Below are 19,168 nucleotides of genomic sequence, written 5' to 3'. Positions count from 1 at the left end.
TAAGGCTGGAAGCGACACACCGCGTCGGTGGAGTGGGAAAAGCTACTTCTGCAGTCATGAACCAGTTAGGATCCCAGACCTGGGACAAGTGACTCAGCCCTTCAGAGCTTCAATGTGCCTACTTCTAAATAGAGACGGCAGTATCCTATGGGAGGATGGAGTATGGAAGTATGCAGTGTTTAATCTCCCCAACAAGTTATAATCTTTCCTAACCTGCCATTTCACAGATGAGTACTATAAATTGAGGTCTATAGATACGCAATATCTTTCCCAATGATACTTATTTAGTAGGTAATTGTTAAGCAACCACTGCCTGCTGTGGCAAGGTCAGGAGTACCCACCCTGGTTTCCCACCACCTCCACTGCCAACACATTGTTTAGGTCCTACTATGAGCAAAACTGGGGCTTCCCAGGTGATGCTAGTGTCAAAGAATCCACCCGCCAATGCAGACTTTCTTCGATCCCTGGGGTGGAAAGATCCCCTGAAGGAGAAAATGACAACCCACTCCAGTATTCTTGCTTGGAAGATTTCATGGGCAAAGGAGTCTGGCCGGCTACATGGGGCTGCAAAGAGTTGGACACAACCAAAGGGACTTAGCACGTAGGCATGAGGGAAACTGCTTCCTATAGGAATCGGGCATTGCCAAGAGTGATGGAGCTTCACTTTACCCAGAGTTTTCTAGGTACATCCAGCCTCTGGCGCCTCCAGACAGAAGCAACCCATGAACCCCCAGGTATTCTGACCATCCTTCATAGGCTTGTCTGCAGTTTGGCCCTTTCCCCCAGCCTCTGCTCCTTTCCCTAGTGTAGATCTTCCCAGTAGGTATCTCTCCAATTTTGGCCCAGCAATGTTCTTCCTCCTTTACCATCCATCCCCTCCCGGCCCTCTCTCCATGTCAATGCAAGTCCTCCCTCCCCTTAAGATGTGAAGTCAGCCCTCCTTGTTCCAAGAGAGGGAGGCTGGCCCATTTTCAAAACTCTGGCATCCTCTAGAAGTTAGTTTGAATTTTTCAAAGAGGAAAGATTTCTCAACTTGTCCCTCAGGTCTACCTTTTATAGACAAGGAAGCTGAAATCCAAAGAGATGACAAATAATGCAGGATCCACAGTTGACCCCCATCACCATATTTTTCCTAACATGAAACTGATATTTATTGCTATTCTGATGATATAGCAATCCATGCTTATTGTTGAATAGCTGGAAGATTATAAAATAGTTTAGAGAATAATCTACCATGTAGAGAGCAAGATTATTAATATTTCCTCCTAGTCTTTTTGTCTGTGCATATTTTAAAAAACAAAATTGCCAAACAATTTAAATACTCCTTTTTTTTCTTAAATCTATCATGAACATTTCTTTTTAAGTTCTTGAGTCATAAATTTTAATGATTGCTTAACCCCCATTAGATGTGCTGTAATTCAACTTATCTCTTGTTGTTAGGCATTTGCATTATTTTTTCTTTTTTGCCTTCATAAGAAACATCTTACATAAGGATGCTTAATGCCTCAGAAAACTTCCTATATGTGACCAGCCCTAAGCACTTTGAAGGCATCCATTGTCTTTGTCCTCCCCGGCCCTCCCACCACGCCACCCCCCACCCCCACCCCACTGCCACGCTGCACCACGGCTGCTTTTGGAATCTTAGTTCCTTAAACAGGGATGAAACCCACACCCTCAGCAGGGAAAGTGCAGAGTCCTAACCACTGAACTGCCAAGGAATGTCCCTCTCTCTACCCTTCACTACCCTAGGAATGGGAGAATATCTGACCCCGAAGGGAACTGGATATCATATAAATGCAAAGGTCCCACCCAGGACGGCACGACTACCCATCCATGCTGACCTGGGGTTGATACAAGTAGGGCTGGAGAGAGAAGAGTTCAGGATGTAGAAATGGCAGATCACTTGGCAGGTAGAAACTTTCATCTGTCTCCCCCAACTGTAACCTAGTAACCCAACCTCTAGCTGCTTCTACAGGTTCTTCTGCCACCACCCCCAGTGCCAGGCTCCATGTCACCTCTGAGCTTCTCACATTTCTATTCCTTTTGCCTGGAACTACCTCCTTCCCAGACACCTACTCCCCTTCTAGAATGCTCTCAGAGTGCCTTCTCTATGTTCTCTTGAGCTGGGGAATGCCTTGTCTTGCAGTTCACCTACCAGACGGGAAAATCTGACTCTGAACTGTGTCCACAAACCCTGCTGGTGAATACAGCCTTAGCACTCTACCTCTGCAGACCCCTAGCCTCCAGTAAAGAGCTTGGTGAGTGGTGGGCATTTGCAGGTGTTCAGTGAGTCATTCCTGGGGCTTCTGGGTTATCTGGTGCCTGTGGTCCTTTCTCTTTGATTTCCTGTACATACATTATCCTTTGATGTTTGTTCTTAGGGTAAGGGAAAGAGTCAAATGGTTTCACTCCTAAGAAATGCTACCCTGGGACCCAGCATCCTAAGGGTGTGCCTGACTACCTCAGGGCAGGTCTGCTTTCTAACCCCAGTTCCCCCACTGTCAAGAAAGTCTGAGCAACAAGAAGGCAGGTAGAGAGAGTGACATTGAGGCCCAAAGGCTGGTGTATATCTGAGGTGTATTTTCTTGGCACAGGAGAGTTAAGCTGCACTTAAGTGCAAGAGGTTTCGGGCTGCTGGCATTTATAAAGTACCTACTCCTTCCTGCCCCAAGCAGGTAAATGCCTTCTGAATAATTCTTGCTGTCCTGGTAATAAATTAGAAAACAGACTCAGGAGAACTAGGGGAACTTGCCTAGCTACTGCTGGATGGCATGGATGGTGGGGAAGGCATGAAACAGCCCTGTTGTGAGCTTATCTGCTGCTGCGACCCCATAGACAGCAGCCCACCAGGCTCCTCCGCCCATGGGATTTTCCAGGCAAGAGTACTGGAGTGAGGTGCCATTGCCTCCTGTGTTGTGAGCTTCTCAGTTCATCTCTAAAATGGGGATACTAGTGCACAACTCCAGAGATGTGTTATATGAGAATTCATAGTAAGCTCTTGGAGATTGTAATTATTGCCTGTGGCCCTGCTTCTAGTTCGAAGGTCAAGGTCAGAGTGGTAACAGGTCAAGATTAGAGATTGGGTCATTTTAGCCCAAAGTTCCTGAGCTGTCTCCTCTCCTCTTGCCCTCCTTACTCCAGACCACATAATTACAAAATTCCCAGGTTCAAATCCAAAGCAAACAGTATTTCCAAAACAGCTGTGCCAGACTCAAATCTGGGTTTGAGTCCAGGTGACTATGGCAACCTGTGTGACCATGGGCAGGTAGTTTAATCTCTCTCAGGGTTTGTTTTATCATAAAACTAGAGATGCCTTTCAGGTTCTCATAAGTTACCCAGGTTTTTGTATGTATTTACTGAGATCCTGGCTCTCAGAATTCTTAGATGTCCTCAAAGCTCTAGAGCAGTGACTTTCCTGGTGGTCCAGTGGCTAAGACTCTGTGCTCCCAAAGCAGGGGGCCTGGGTTCAATGCCTGCCCAGAGAACTAGATCCCATATGTGGCAACCAAGAGTTTGCATGCCACAACTAAAGATCCTGCATGCCACAAATAAGACCTGGCACAGCCAAATAAAGATAAATACATAAATATTTTTAAAAAGAAGACTAGGGCCACAGGAGGGTTGATTATAAAATCAGCAAAGGAATAGAACCATGAACTTCACTTAAGTCTTCCCAAAAGGCAGTGTCTCCCCGTCAATGCCCCTTCCCCAAAGATATTATTTCCTCTGTCTCCACATGGCTGAGAATTAGGGGAAGACCCTCGGGTCAGAGATGGTGTCTTTATGCATCTTTGAATCCTCCGTGCCTGGCTCAAGTTCAGTAAATAATATTGAATGAATGAAAGGCTTGGGTTTCCATGGAAAGAGCTCTGAGAGAAGTATTTTTATACTCACATGTCAATGACTGCATTTCCCCTCTCCCAATGTGGGAGAAAGAATGGGATACCAGAAACCTGAAATGGAAGCAGAAGATTTAAAACCAATGATCAGAAACCCAAAAGAGGGTGTCTGGCAGGCCAGAGGTTTCTGGCCTGGACTCTGGGGGCTCCCAACTTATACCTCCCTCTCAGCATTCAAAACACCTGCCCCACTGCCACTTCCTACCCCACCACTGGGCCAGTGGCCTTTGCAGATGGGGAAATTGAAGTTCAGCACCTGAAATCAACTCACTTGAGGTCACAGACCAAGTCCTGAGTTCATTTCACATGTATTATTGAATTTTACAAACAGGTGGCTTGAAAATTTTCTAAGAAAAAATAAAACTAATCAAAGATCTTTTTGAACTGAGTCCTCAAATGATCTTTTATTCCCCAGAAGGTCTATGTGGGTTTTGTTTTTTTCTTTTTAATGAATTTTAAGTTCTGGCAACGATTAAATGGCACTTGCTAAACTTTTACTGGTTTTGAGTCCTTCCCAGGGAGCCAAAGGTCATCGAGAATGGCTCTCTGGTCTGTTTCCCTGCTTGAGATGTTGGCCTCCCAGAGCCTGGGAGAGGATACAGCCCCTCAGACCAGAGATACTGCACAATTGCCAGGCATGCACAGTAAGCTGGCCCCACTGGGCAGAGTTTCCAAGAAAGACCCGGGGCTGAAAGTAGGAATGGTTGCACTTAACCAGGGTCCAGTGGGGCAAACGGCAATGTTTTGGTGATCAGGGCTCTGTATGGAGTGAGGTAGAGCAGGACAACGAGAGAAGATGGACTGGTTGTACCCTCACCACTGAAGGTGGCAGCCAGGCCCCTGTGGTCTCCATCTTGGCAGTCTCCTTTGCCTTCCAAAAAGCTAATTGCTCTGAAGGCACGGTGCAGGTGTGGTCATTCTGTTTAAGGCCTTAGGGGCTTAAGAAGGCAGCTTGGGGTGAGGGCAAGGTCTAACCCACAAGAGTGCTTCCTCCGAGGTGGGCATTAGGGCATGTAGATCACAGACTCGGTGTTAGAAGGGGCCCTAGAGGTCAATCCAAGCCAGTGGACCTCACACTTGGCTGCAGACCAGAATCACCTTTTGAAAAAGACAGATTCCTAGGGCCCATCTGAAAACAACTACATCAACATCTCTGGAGGCATACCTTGGGAATCTCCTTGGACCCCAACAGCTAGAACCCCAGTACCAGAATCCAACCCCCTGCATCAGACACAGAAGCCAATCCAGCCTCTGCCTGAATTTGGGGAGAGGCAACTCCACACCTACCCGCAGCTGCTCATTCCATTGCTGCAACTCCAGTTCTACTTGTAGCTGTATTTGTATCAGATAATGATTAGTGATAATTAACATTTGTTCAATACTTGGCCAATGACCTCTTAGCACAGAGGCTAAGTTTCTATATTCTAGGCTGAGACAGGCCTGGATTTAAACCTGCTTCACCTTGTTTTTGTAAATTTGGGTAAAATGACTAAGGACTCTGAGCCTCAATTTCCTCATCTGTGAAATGGGGATACCTTTTGCGGAATTGCACAACAGTGTTTAACACAGTGCTTGGCATATGTCCTGTCAGTTAAACGTTTAAATTGTTGGGGGCTTCTCTGGTGGCTCAGTGGTGAAGAATCAGCCTGCCAGTGCAGCAGACAGTTCGATCCCTGGTCTGGGAAGATCCCACATTCTGCAACTGCTGAAGCCCACTCGGTCTAGAACCTGTGCTCCACAACAAGAGAAGCCACTGCAATGAGCAGCCCAAGCCCCGCAGCTAGAATGTGGCCCCTGCTTGCCGCAACTAGAGATAAAGCCCGAGGAGCAACAAAGATCCAGCACAGCCATAAATAAATAAAGTTTAAGTTGTTGGAATTCCCTGGTGGTCCAGTGGTTAGGACTCCATGCTACCAGTTCAAGGGGTCCAGGTTTGATCCCTGGTGAGGGAACTAAGATCCCATATGCCACGTGGTATGACCAAAAAAAAAGAAAGTTTAAGTTGTTCCTCCATTTAAACCCAAATCAGTGCCCCCTGTGTCTCCACCCATCTCCTCCTAGCATTTGGCCCTGGGCTCCAAAGCTCCTTAGAGCAAGCCATGCTCCCTGCCCTGTCCTTACAGACAGCAGGCCCCTTTCCCAGCATCTGATTCTGGTTCCTGTATACTCACACCTGGCTAGCCCCTTTTCTGGACTGTGTGGCTTTAGGGGTGGTGAAATATTATGGAACAAGGGCTCTCCTGAGCAAGTCCAGGCCTCCAGGAGTACCTTGAGCATGTTGGGAACCAGAGAAATTTATGTGAAAAAGACTGCAGAGAACACACCCTACTAGTATAAAGCTGCCAACCTAGGCTGTCAACCATGTGCCAGGCACAGGGCTGAGCATAATACACTCCTGAGTTCATTCACCTCTCATAGCTGGCTGAGGAGATGACTTTTCTTTATTTTACCTTTGAGATGCAGAGAGATTAACTAACCTGTACAACAATGCACAGCTGTAACTGACAGGACTGAGGTTTGGACCCAGGACTCCCTATACTCAACTCCTAGAACTAGAACGGAACAAAGGAGTTAAACCTGAATTGAGGGCCAAGTCCAAAATGCAGTGTTCTTCCAGGAGTTATCTAGATGGATATTTGCTAATTTCTTATCTAACCATAAACTCTGACATTTATTGTATATTTTTTACTTTTCCATGAATGTCCACCTTCATTTTTTTTTCTTTTTCTTGGGAAGAGATGATATTTACACATGATATTCCTAGTTTAAAATTCACAAGGTGCAAAATAATTTTTTATACTCAAAATAACTCCTTTTTTTTAATTAGAGTATAGTTGGTTTACAATGTTGTGTTAGTTTCTGATGTACAGCAAAGTGAGTCAGTTATACATATCATATACCACTCTCCTATTTTCTTCTTTTTTTTGACCATGCTGAGTGGCGTGCAGGATCTTAGTTTCCCAAATAGGGATCAAACCTATGCCCCTTGCCGTGGAAGCACCAAGTCCTTACCACTGAACCACAGGAAGGTCCCCTAGCCACTCTTCTTCAGATTCTCTTCCCAGATAGGTCATTACAGAGTATTGAATAGAATTCCCTGTGCTATTCAGCATGTTCTTATTAGTTATCTATTCTATATATAGGCTCCCCTCGTGGCTCAGCAGTCAAGAATCTGCCTGCAGTGCAGGAGACGGGAGTTCAATCCCTGAGTTGGGAAGATCCCCTGGAGCAGGAAATGGCAGCCCACTCCAGTGTTCTTGCCTGGGAAATCCCATGGCCAGAGGAGCCTGGTGGGCTACAGTCCACGGGGTAGCAAAAGAATCAGACATGGCTTAGTGACCAAACAACAACTGTATATAGTAGTATGTGTATGTCAATCCCAATCTACCAATTTATCCCTCCCTCCAGTGCAAAAGAACAATGAAAACAATTTGCAGTTCTTAAAAAAGTTAAGCATGGGACTTCCCTGGTGGTCCAGTGGTTAAGAGTCCATCTGACAATGCGGGGGACACAAGTTCAGGAAAACTAGTGCAGCAGCGTAGACCTAGCGCCGCCAGAAAGAAATAAAAATTAAATAAATGAAATGTAAAGGCTTTTTTAAAAATTAAGCATGGAACTACCAATTGACCCAGCAATTCCACACCTGGATATGTACCCCAAAAGAGCTGAAAACAAGAATTCACACAAAAAACCTATATATGACTGTTGATAACAGCACTATTCGCATGAGCCAGGAATGGGAACCTGAATGTCCATCCACAGATGAGTGGATAAATAAAAAGTGCTACGTCCATATGATGGAATATAAAAATCCACAGACAGTAGGGACATGGATAAACCGCAAAAAGCACACGAAGTGAAAAAAGCCAGACATAAATGTTCACGTATTATTTGATTCCCATCTTTATGAAATACCCAGAATAGGCAAATCCTTGGAGACAGAAGGCAGGCTTGTGATTACCAGGAAAGGAGATGGAAAGTGACTGCTGCTGGGTACAGGAGTATCTTTCTGGGGTGATGAAAATGTGGAACTAGATCCAGGTGATGGTTGAACAACAGTGGGAATATACTGAATTGTATACTTGTAAATGCTTAAAATGATTCATGTTATGTGAATTTTACCTCAATTTTATAAAAAGAATATATATATATTTTTTTTAATAAAAAGAATATTGAACGTTAACCCCCAACCCCATCCCTTAGCAACTGGTACAAGTTCCAGAGATGTCCTGAGCATTTATAAACATTTGTGTGTTTAGTTTTTCATATAAATGGTAGCACCCTGTATATATTGTCCTGTACGTTGTTTCTTTCACTTGGCAGAGATCTTGGAGGTTATTCAACGTCAGCACTTCGCAGACTTTCTGTGTTGTATTTAACGTCCCTGTACTGTTCCATGTTGTAGATGTACCCTGATATGTCAAGCCTGTCCACTTCTGGTGGACGTTGATTAGTTTTTAAATTTATCTTCGGCCATGCTGGGTCTTCACTGCTGCATGCAGGCATTCTCTGGTTGTGGTGAGCGGGGGCTCCTCTCTAGCTGTGGTGTGCAGGTTTCTCATTGTGGTGGCTTCTCGTTGCAGAGAGCAGACTCTCGGGCACATGGGCTGCATTAGTTGCGGCTCGCAGGCTCTAGAGTGCAGGTTCAGAAGTTGTGGCACATGGGCTTAGTTGCAGCACAGCACATGGGGTCTTAGTCTCCCAACCAGGGATCAGACCTGTACCCGCTGCGTTGGCAGTGGATTCTTAACCACTGGACCACCAAGGAAATCCTGATGGACATTTAGATTGTTTCCAGTCTTTTGCTGTTTTAAACAAGGTGGCTGTGAATTGCCTTGTACATGAGTCATTTCACACATGCCTGTATCTGTGGAGAAATTCCTACAAGTGGAATTGCTGGGTCAAAGACTATGTACATTTTAATTTTTCCTTGCATACTTGTTACACAAATTTCTGACAACTCTGAAGCTAATTGGTTAAAACCTGAAAGAAGCCCTCTCCTTAACTGCAAACCCATGCCTCTGGTGGAGCTGCTCCTTCTTCTTTGTCTGCCTCCCTTTTGCAGGCACTTCCTCCCTGTCCCTGAGGGCCACCCCTGCTTGCCTGATCCTGGGTCTCCCCTCCTCCTACTGCTCCGCCTCTTCCTTCTCTCATCCCTTAGTAGAGACTTCCCCACCAGTGCCTAGGGCCTAGGCTGGGATTGAGGCTCATAGTCAAATATACCTGTGAAAATGAAAAGTTTTAGTCGCTCAGTCGTGTCTGACTCTTTGTGACCCCATGGACTGTAGCCTGCCAGGCTCCTCTGTCCATGGGATTCTCCAGGCAAGAATACTAGAGTGGGTTGCCATTTTCTTCTCCAGGGAATCTGCCTGACCCAGGGACCAAACCCAGGTCTCCCGAATGGCAGGCAGATTCTTTACCATCTAAGCCACCAGGGAAGCCCCGAATATAACCTATTCCCCCCCAAACCTACGAATGGCAGGCCCCTTGCAAATGCTTTCAAAACATGAAATGTTCAAACGAAAAGGTTAGGGCCTTCTCATCTAGCCCTCACATTCTGCCTTACATAGTTTTACACCGGGGGCAACTGAGAAAAGTATTTCACACGGTGGTAAGAGCCCTGTAAGGATAAACAGTGACTTGGGTCCAAGATTTTTTTTCAATATTTATTTACTTGGCTGCATCAGTCCTTGGTTGCCACACACATGATCTTCATTCCACGTTGCGGCCTGTGGACTCTCTAGTTGTGGTTTTCAGGCTTTGGAGCATGTGGGCTCAGTAGTTGTGGGCCAGGGGCTTAGTTGTTCTGCATGTGGGATCTTCCTAGACCAGGGATCGAACCCTCGTCCCTTGCATTGCAAGGGAGATTCCTAACCACTGGACCACCAGGGAAGCCCTGGGTCCAGACTCTCGATTGGGTGGTGATATCTGAGTTGGGACCTGAATGATAGGAAAGGGCCAGGTGAACCATCACAAGCTCCTAAGGTAGAAAGAAGATTTGTGTATTTGACAGACGAGAAGAAGGCCAGTGTGACTGGAGCACATGAGGTGGCACAGGTGCCCAGGGCTAATCACTTAGGGCCCTGGAGACAGAGTGAAGTCATCCTGCAATGCCATAAGGTCAGCTGGTAAGAGTGGTGAAGAATCTGCCTGCAACGCAGGAGAGCTAGGTTTGATTCCTGGGTCAGGAAGGTCCACTGGAGAAGGAAATGGCAACCTACTTCACTATTCTTGCCTGGAGAACCCCACGGACAGAGGAGCCTGATGGGCTACAGTCCATGGAGTCCCAAAGAGTTGGGCATGTTTGAGCAACGGAGCACACAGTTGTTAAGAGCCTTAAGTATATTAACACTTTTATAATGAGAGGCTCAACAAATCATTGTTTTTTGTCTCATTTGAGTCTTGGATGCCCTTTAAGTCTCAGCTGGTATCTCTGGATGTTTGCTCCAGAAATTTATACACACTCAGACACAGAGTTGTACACACAGTTAGTGGGTGATTAAGGACCTCTGAGACCTTTTGGGACCTCTGGATGGATAATTCCTAAGGCCTCTTCTGCCTCAGATAGTGACCAGTTGGGGGAAGGTCAGGGGGAGGGCTCTGAGAGGTGGAGTGGGGACCAGGGACTTCTGGGGGTGGACAGCACAGTCTGGGACAGTGGTCAAGGGGCTGGCTGACGAGAAGCCACACAGTCTCTCTGCCGGCGTCTGTAGTGTGAGCTCTAGATGGTTGTCTACCTGCCACCGCCACCCCCCCACCCAAATGTGGCCTACTTGGCCCCTGGATGAGTTCCTTCCCAAAGTCAATGGCAAGAAAAGCCTAGCTTGGGGCAGGACCTTGGGGGAGACCCCCTAAGTCCAACTCCTGGTGGCAGTGGTGGGTCGAGCACAACTCTGTGCCTCCAGTGTAAAACAAAGACATTGGATTAGCCTCATTCTTTCCAGCTGTAGACATTTCTGAACACCTACTGCATACCAAAGACCACATTAGAAAGTTGTGAACCACTATGTTGTACACCTGGAAATTATGTAATATTATACATCAACTAAACTTCAAAAATAAAAAGTGCATTGGACCCCACCAGTGATGAAACAGCCTCAAGTACAAAGAACTATTCTTGCTCCCCTTTGTGGGAGCAAGAGGCCACTTGCAGCCTTCAGCTGGGTCAGCTGGGAAGGCCGCTGGACTCCCTGGATGCCCAGCACTGCAGTGGACCCTGATGATGGGTAGTTGTGGGCATTCCTGGCAGAACGCTAGGCTTCTTTGTCCATGGGATTCTTCAGGCAAGAACAGTGAAGTGGGTTGCCATTTCCTTCTCCAGTAGATCTTCCTGATCCAGGGATCTAATCTAGGTCTCCTGCATTGCAGGCAGATTCTTTACCACTCTTGACCACATAAGCTGACCTTATGGCTTTGCAGGATGACTTCACTCTGTCTCCAGGGCCCTAAGTGATTAGCCCTGGGCACCTGTGCCACCTCATGTGCTCCAGTCACACTGGCCTTCACTGGCAGATTCTTTACCATCTGAGCCAACAGGGAATCCCAGAGGGAAGGACATGGGTGTGGAAAACTCAGCATGTGCAAGGCCTGGAGTGTCAGATGAACAGAGAAGACCTCTCAGGAGCAAAGAAAGGTGCATTGGGTCCACAAGTGGCTGAGGCCCTGCCTGGTGGAGCTAGACCACGGGCCATCGGGGGTGACGACAGCAGGGCTTTAGGGGTGGAGAAAGGACCAAGTACTGGGCCTTCCTGAGCTTTGTAGGAGGGAGATGGTGGGGGACAATGACACAGGGGGCCTGGGCAGAGAACACCGGTGGCAGGACACAGAAGAAAGTCAGATGTGGTAGGATATTTGTCTCTCAGGCAGTTGGAAATGGGAGGCTGGAGCAGGGAAGAGATTAGGGAAGAGACTGCCCACAGTGAATGGCAGGCAGTGGCCACCTTCTCAGAGGGGAGATGTCAGTAGGTGATTTCAAAAGAGAGTGTGGGAGTCTCCATTGCTCTCCTCCCACCCCAGACAGTCTCTAGGAGCTTCACAGAGTGCTTTAGCATGTGAAAGACTCAGAAAGCAGGAGGTTTAGCTCCATTCAACCCTCTTCCCCTGTCAGTAAAGAATCTGCCTGCATTGTAGGAGACCGGGGTTTGATCCCTGGGTTGAGAAGATCACCTGGAGAAGGAAATGGTGACCCACTCCAGTGTTCTTGCCTGGGAAATCCCATGCATGTAGGAGGCTGGTGGGCTACAGTCCATAGGGTCGCCAAGAGTCAGACACGACCGAAGTGGCTTAGCACAGCACACACACCCACTGTGTGGGGGTCTGGGGGCTCACTGAGGCTCACACATGGATTTCCTGGAAGAACATTCCAGACAAATACATAAACTTAAGCAGGCATCAAAAAGATTTAACCACCTGTCAAGGAGAAGGCAATGGCAACCCACTCCAATACTCTTGCCTGGAAAATCCCGTGGACGGAGGAGCCTGGTGGGCTGCAGTCCATGGGGTCTCGAAGAGTCGGACACGACTGAATGACTTCACTTTCCTGCATTGGAGAAGGAAATGGCAACCCACTCCAGTGTTCTCGCCTGGAGAATCCCAGGGACAGGGGAGCCTGGTGGGCTGCCGTCTATGGGGTCGCACAGACTTAGCAGACTTAGCAGCAGCAGCAAAGTTAAGTAATTATGTATTTATGTGTCTGTTTGTTTATCAGTGTTTTGAAGTAAATTAGTCTCAGTTCAGGGCTAGATGGAGTAAATGTGGTTGGGCCTGAGCCTGTCCATCTCTACCAGAACCATCTCCCTTTGCAACATTTTAGCTCATGAGGTTGGAATGACTGTCTATCTTCCAGATGGGGAAGCTACAGTTCAGGGAGGCTCAGAAGCGGTCCCAAGATCATGGAGCAAGAAAGCAGGCTGGGCTGGAACCCAAGAGTCTCTCACCTCAGATTCCTTGCTCTTCACCTTCAGGCCTTACAAACCTGGCAATTAAACTTAACTCTTGAAAACTTGATAGGGAACTTCCCTGGTGGTCCCGTGGTTAAGAATCCACCTTGTAATAAAGGGGAGAAAAAGTGAAAGTGTTAGTTCTTCAGTTGTGTTGGACTTTTTGCAGCCCCATGGCTTGGAGCCTGGAGTTAAAGGGTTGGACAGGACTGAGCACGCATGCTTGTAAAGTGTGCAATTTGATCAGCTTTGCCATAGGTATACATCTGTGAAACCATTATCACATTCAAGATAATGAACATATATCACCCGCAGGTTTCCTCCCCCCACCCCTTCTTAAGCCTTTCAGCTCCTCCCAGACCCACACCCTAGGGAACCACTGAGCTGCTTTCAGTCACTATGGATTAGTTTGCATTTTCCAGAATCTTATGTAAATGGAGGCATACGATGTATACACTTTTGTCTTCCTTCAGTCAGCATAATTACTTTGAGATTCATCCATATTGTTGTATAACTTAATAGGTTCATTTTTGTTGCTGAGTAGTAATCAATTTCATGACTGTACAACAGTCTATTTACCATTCACCTCTTGCTGAACATTTGGGTTGTTTGCAATGTTTTGGCTGTTAACAAATAAAGCTGCTATGGGGGCTTCCCCAGTGGCTCAGTGGTAAAGAATCTGCCTGCCAACGCAGGAGACACGGGTTCAGCCCATGATCCAGGAAGACCCCGCATGCCACCCGTGCACCACGACTATCGAGCCTGCGCTCTGGAGCCTGGGAGCCCAGCTACTGAGCCCATGTGCCCTGGAGCTCATGCTACAAAACAAGGGAAGCCCCCGCGATGAGAAGCCGAGTACTGCAGCTGGAGAGTAGCCCTGCTCGCCGCAAGTAGAGAAAAGCCCGAGCGGCAACGCAGACCCAGCAGAGCCCAAAATAAATAAATGAGAGAGTTACAAAAAATGTGTTTTAAAAAGCTGCTTTGGGCTTTCAGATATGTCTCTATATGACTTTGTGCTTTGATGTCTTTTACAGAAATACCTAGGAGTGGAATGGCTTGGTCATAGGACAGGTGGTCATATGGAAGTTATGTTACCCTTAACTTCTTGCAAAACTGCTAAACTGTTTTCTAAAGTGGTTACACTGTTTTACATTCCCATCAGTAGTGTATGGGAGGTTCAGCTACTTCACATCTTCAGCAAACACTTGATTTCAGTCTTCATAATTTTAGAAATTCTAGTCAGTGTCCGTAGTTTTAAGTTTTACCTTTAGATCTGTCCTCTAATTTGAGCTGAGTTTGGTATATACATGAGATAGCAATCAAATTTCATGCTGTGTGTGTATGAGTATCAATAACCCCAGATATGCAGATGACACCGCCCTTATGGCAGACAGTGAAGAGGAATTAAAGAGCCTCTTGATGAAGGTGAAAGAGGTGAGTGAAAAAGCTGGCTTAAAATTCAGGATTAAAAAAACGAAGATCATGGCATCTGGTCCCATCACTTCATGGGAAATAGATGGGGAAACAATGGCAACAGTGACAGATTTTACTTTCTTGGGCTCCAAAATCACTGTGGACGGTGTCTGCAGTCATGACAATGACAAACCTAGACAGCATATTAAAAAGTAGAGACATTACTTGTCTACAAAGATCCGTATAGTCAAAGCTATGGTTTTTCCAGTAGTCATGTACGGATGTGAGAGTTGGACCATAGCTGAGCACTAAAGAACTGATGCTTTTGAACTGTGGTGCTGGAGAAGACTCTTGAGAGTCCCTTGGACTGCAAGGAGATCAAATCCATCATTCCTAAAGGAAATCAACCCTAAATGTTCACTTGAAGGACTGATGCTGATGCTGAAGCTCCAGTACCTGATATGAGGAGCTGACTCATTAGAAAAGACCCTGAGGCTGGGAAAGATTGAAGGCAGGAGGAGAAGGGGATGACAGAGGATGAGATGGCTGGATGGCATCACCAACTCAATGGATATGAGTTTGAGCAAATTCTGGGAGATGGTGAAGGACAGGGAAGCCTGGCATGCTGCTGTCCATAGGGTCGCAGAGAGTCGGACATGACGGAGCCACCGAACAACGACGATGGGTATCCAATTGTTCAAGCATCATTTGTTGAAAAGATTTTCCTCTTTACAATGAATTCACTTCTTTAACAGATACAGGGCCATTTGAATTATTTCTTTCTTTCTGGTTAGCTTTCACACTTTGCATCTTCTATTAAGGAGTTTGTCCCTTTCATCTGACTTGCCACAGTTACTGGCATAACACTGTTATGAATGATGTCAAGCATCTTTTCAGGTGCTCGTGCACGTGCGTCCTCAGTCACTGCAGTCGTGTCCAACTGTTTGCCACCCCATGGACTGTAGCTCACCGGGCTCCTCTGTCCCTGGGGTTTTCCAAGCAAGAATACTGGAGTGGGTTGCCATTCCCTTCTCCAGGGGATCTTCCCGACCCAGGGATTGAACTCATGTCTCGTGGGTCTCCTGTATTGCAGGTGGATTCTTTACCACTGAGCCACTGGACAAGCCCTTTTCATGTGCTTATTGGCCATTTATATATCTTATTTGGAGTAATGTCTGTTCAGAATCTTTGCCCAAGTTTTCACTGATTTATTTTTCTTTTTATTGTCTACTTATTTGAACGCTTGTAAAGATTATAGATTCTATATACAAGTCCCTTATCAGATTTATAATTCACAAATATTTTCTCCATTCTGTGAGTTTTTTCCCTTTCTTGAAAGTGTCCTTTGAAGCACAAGAAATTTTAATTTGATAGAGTTTATCTAATTGTTCTTTTGCTGCTTATGCATTTGCTGTCATAGCTAAGAATCCATTGGCTGATTCAGGATTCACTACTGTGTTTTCTTCTAAGAATTTTATAATTTTATCTGTTACCATTAGGCTTTTTATCTATTTTGAGTTACTTTTTGTATATGATATGAGCTGAGGGTTTCAACTTTATTTTTTTGTATGTGAATATTCAAGTGTCTCAGCACTATTTGTTGAAAAGACTCTTCTCTAATAATGGAATGGTCTTTGCACCCTTGTTGAACTGACTGTAGACACATGGTGTTTATTTTTGAACTCTCAATTCTATTTCATTGATCTGTTTGTGAGTCCTTATGCTGGTACCACACTGTCTTTGTTACTATTGGTTGCTTTGTAGTCAGTTTTGAAGTGAGGAAATAAGGATCCCCCAACTTTGTTCTTTTTCAAGATTGTTTTGGCTATTCTGGGTCTCTTGTAATTCTGTATGAATTATGGGATCAGCTTTTCAATTTCTAAAAAGGTGTTAACTAGGATTTTGATACAGATTGTGTTGAGTCTACAGATCAAATGGAGAGTATTGGTATCCTAACAATATCAAGTCTCCTGATGCATGAACATGGGGATGTTTTTCCATTTATTTAGGCCTTGTTTAATTTCTTTCAACAGTGGTTTCTAAAATTTCTCATTTCTCTTGTTAAATTTATTCTTTAAGTATTTTATTCTTTTTGATACTGTTGTAAGTGGAATTACTGTAATTTTATTTTCAAGTTGCTGATTTGCATATACAAATACAATTGATTTTTATATATTGATCTTTTGAAATATTTATTTATTTATTTTTATTTTTGGCCCTGCTGGGTCCTCGTTGCTGTATGCAGGCTTTCTCTAGATGCGGTGAGCAGGGGCTGCTTTCTAGTTGCCATACGTGGGCTTCTCGTTGTAGAGGCTTCTCTTGTCGCAGAGCGTGGGCTCTAAAGCTCCAGGTCAGTAGTCGTGTGCCCTGGTTCAGTTGCCCTTCAGCACGTGGAATCTTTCCAGAGCAGAGAGCAAACCCATGTCTTCTGTGTTGGCAGGCAGATTCTCAACCACTGGACCACCAGGGAAGTCCTGTATATTGATTGACCTTTTATCCTGTAGCCTTTTTGAACTTGCTTGTTAATTCTAATGATATTTTTTTCTAGATTCCTTAGAATCCTCTATATGCAAGAGGATGTCATCCACAAATAGAGGTAGTTTTATTTCTTCTTTCTAATCTTGATGCTTTTTATTTCTATTTCTAATTGCCCCTACTATTATTTTATTGCTCACAGTTTCAACTTTCAGATCTGCTAATATTTGATTTACATACTTAGGTGATTTGATGCTGGGTGCATATATATTTACAATTGCTATATCTTCCTATTGAATGAGGCTTTTATCATTATTAATGATCTTCTTTGTCTCTAGTGCCATTTTCTGGCTAAAAGTCAACTTTTTGTGGTGTAAATTTAGCCACTTCTGCTTTGTTTTGGTTATCATTTGCATGAAATATTTTTTTCCATCACTTCACTTTCAGAAGGTCTAATTGTCTCTAATGGGGCTTCCCCTTTGGCTCAAGTGGTAAATAATCCACCTTCCTGGGTTGGAAAGATCCCCTGGAGGAGAAAATGGCAATCCACTTCAATATTCCTGGCTGGAGAATCCCATGGCAAGAGGGGCCTGGCAGGCCACAGTCCATGGGGTGGCAGGGAGTAGGACACAACAGGAACATGGACTTGGGCCCACCAGGCTCCTCTGCCCATGGGGTTCTTCAGGCAAGAACACTGGAGTGGGGTGCCATTTTTTTCTTCCAGGGGATCTTCGGGACCCAGGGATCGAACCTGTGTCTCTTGGGTCTCCTCCATTGCCAGCAGATTCTTTACCATCTGAGCCACCAGGGAAGCCCCTGGTCAGGGTTGAGCCTGCATGCAATTATCTCTAATGGGTGACTCAAGACTTGTAGCATCCCACCCAGCAACTAGGAGGCCCAGAGGGGAAGGCTTTTATAGGCAGAAGGAGGGTGGGGCAAGGAGGTTATTAGCAAAAGGAGAGAAGGAATTGTTTCAGGCCGGGGCTCTTCTTTTGGGGGGAAGGGAAGGGCCAGGTCTTTTTATGCAGATTGTCTCACTGATTAGTGCTGTTAGGACCTTTAAGGTATCTCTTTAAAGACCGCATTCCTGGGAGAGGTTGAAAGTGCAGCTAAGGCTTGGTTTGCTGTCCTGGGGGCAAATAACTTCATTTTGGACTTGTTACTTTTTTATAACAATCTCCCCTTTTTTGATAAACTCTCACCCTAACAGAGAGATGTGATCACAATTTAAGGCATTAGTGCCACTCTCAGCTGTATGCTTGATGTTCTGTTAGTAAGTCAAGAAAAGATCCCCAATGGAAATGTCTCTCTTTTTTTTAATTCACTTTTGGCCGTGCTAGATCTTCATTGCTGCCCGCAGGATTTCTCTAATTGAGGCGATGGGGGCTGCTGTTTGTTGTAGTGCCTGGTATTCTCCTTGCAGGGGCTTCTGTTGCAGAGCGCGGGCTGTATGTGCACAGACATCAGTAGCTGGGCTCACGGGCTTAGTTGCTCCACGACACGTGGAATCTTCCCAGAGCAGGGATTGAACCTGTGTCCCCTGCCCTGGGAGGTGGACTCTCAACCACTAGACCACAAGGGAGGCCCCCAAGAGTCATCTTAAGTCAAGTTTGCTCAATAATCTTATGTAACCGAGTTTCAACTTTCCCAGAAGTGTTAGCTCAGGTACAGCAACTTCACTTGTTTTGTTTCTAACCAAAAAAGAAAATCTGCTGTCTTTATTGGTATGTAATGTGTCTTTTTTCCTCAGGCTGCTTTTAAGTCTAAATCACTTTTTTTTTAGCATTATTTTATGAAGGAATCCACTTCCATGACTCATGAAGCCCGGCTGAGTTAAGAGAGATGAGTTCCCAAGGTAATGACACCCATCTCTGGACTTTCTGGTTGTGACCACTGTCTTCTCTCTCTACCTCAGCTGAAAACCCAGACTCCATGAGGTGTCAATCCCTGCCCTCCTATTCCTGAAAGATACCAAAGCCAACTACGAAAGAGGCTTTTTCTGAGAAGATGAATCTGTCTTCCCAGAAAACAAACCCTCTACTTCACTTTGTGAGGCAGATAGGAATCCCAAACCACAGACAGGTTGGGAATTCTCTTTTTTTATTACTTTTTTTCCCTTTATTTTCTCTCTCTCTGTTTTTTTGTTTGTTTGTTTGTTTTTTGGCCTGAGCTGCCACATGCGGAGAAGGCACTGGCACCCCTCTTCAGTACTCTTGCCTGGAAAATCCCATGGACGGAGGAGCCTGGTGGGCTGCAGTCCATGGGGTCACAAATAGTCGGACACGACTGAGCAACTTCACTTTCACTTTTCACTTTCATGCATTGGAGGAGGAAATGGCAACCCACTCCAGTGTTCTTGCCTGGAGAATCCCAGGGATGGGGGAGCCTGGTGGGCTCCCGTCTATGGGGTCGCACAGAGTCGGACACAACTGAAGCGACTTA

The 19,168-nt window shown here is 45.6% G+C and overlaps 1 long non-coding RNA gene across 2 annotated transcripts in view; it reads left to right on the top strand.

Annotated features, from left to right (window-relative positions):
- LOC138443578 (uncharacterized) overlaps positions 1 to 19,168 on the top strand; it is a 32,344-nt gene that overhangs the window by 1,966 nt on the left and 11,210 nt on the right. The window contains exons 2-3 of one of the 2 annotated variants that reach the window (XR_011258209.1): positions 16,800 to 16,847; positions 18,510 to 18,581. This is a non-coding gene — a long non-coding RNA (uncharacterized lncRNA). The remainder of the gene's footprint in view (positions 1 to 16,799; positions 16,848 to 18,509; positions 18,582 to 19,168) is intronic. The other variant, XR_011258210.1, reaches the window with a different exon arrangement.

This window comes from Ovis canadensis, chromosome 7, assembly GCF_042477335.2.
Source record: "Ovis canadensis isolate MfBH-ARS-UI-01 breed Bighorn chromosome 7, ARS-UI_OviCan_v2, whole genome shotgun sequence".
NCBI classification, from domain to species: domain Eukaryota; kingdom Metazoa; phylum Chordata; class Mammalia; order Artiodactyla; family Bovidae; genus Ovis; species Ovis canadensis.
The sequence above is the reverse complement of the archived record's forward strand: the minus strand, read 5'-3'. Positions and strand labels throughout refer to the sequence as shown.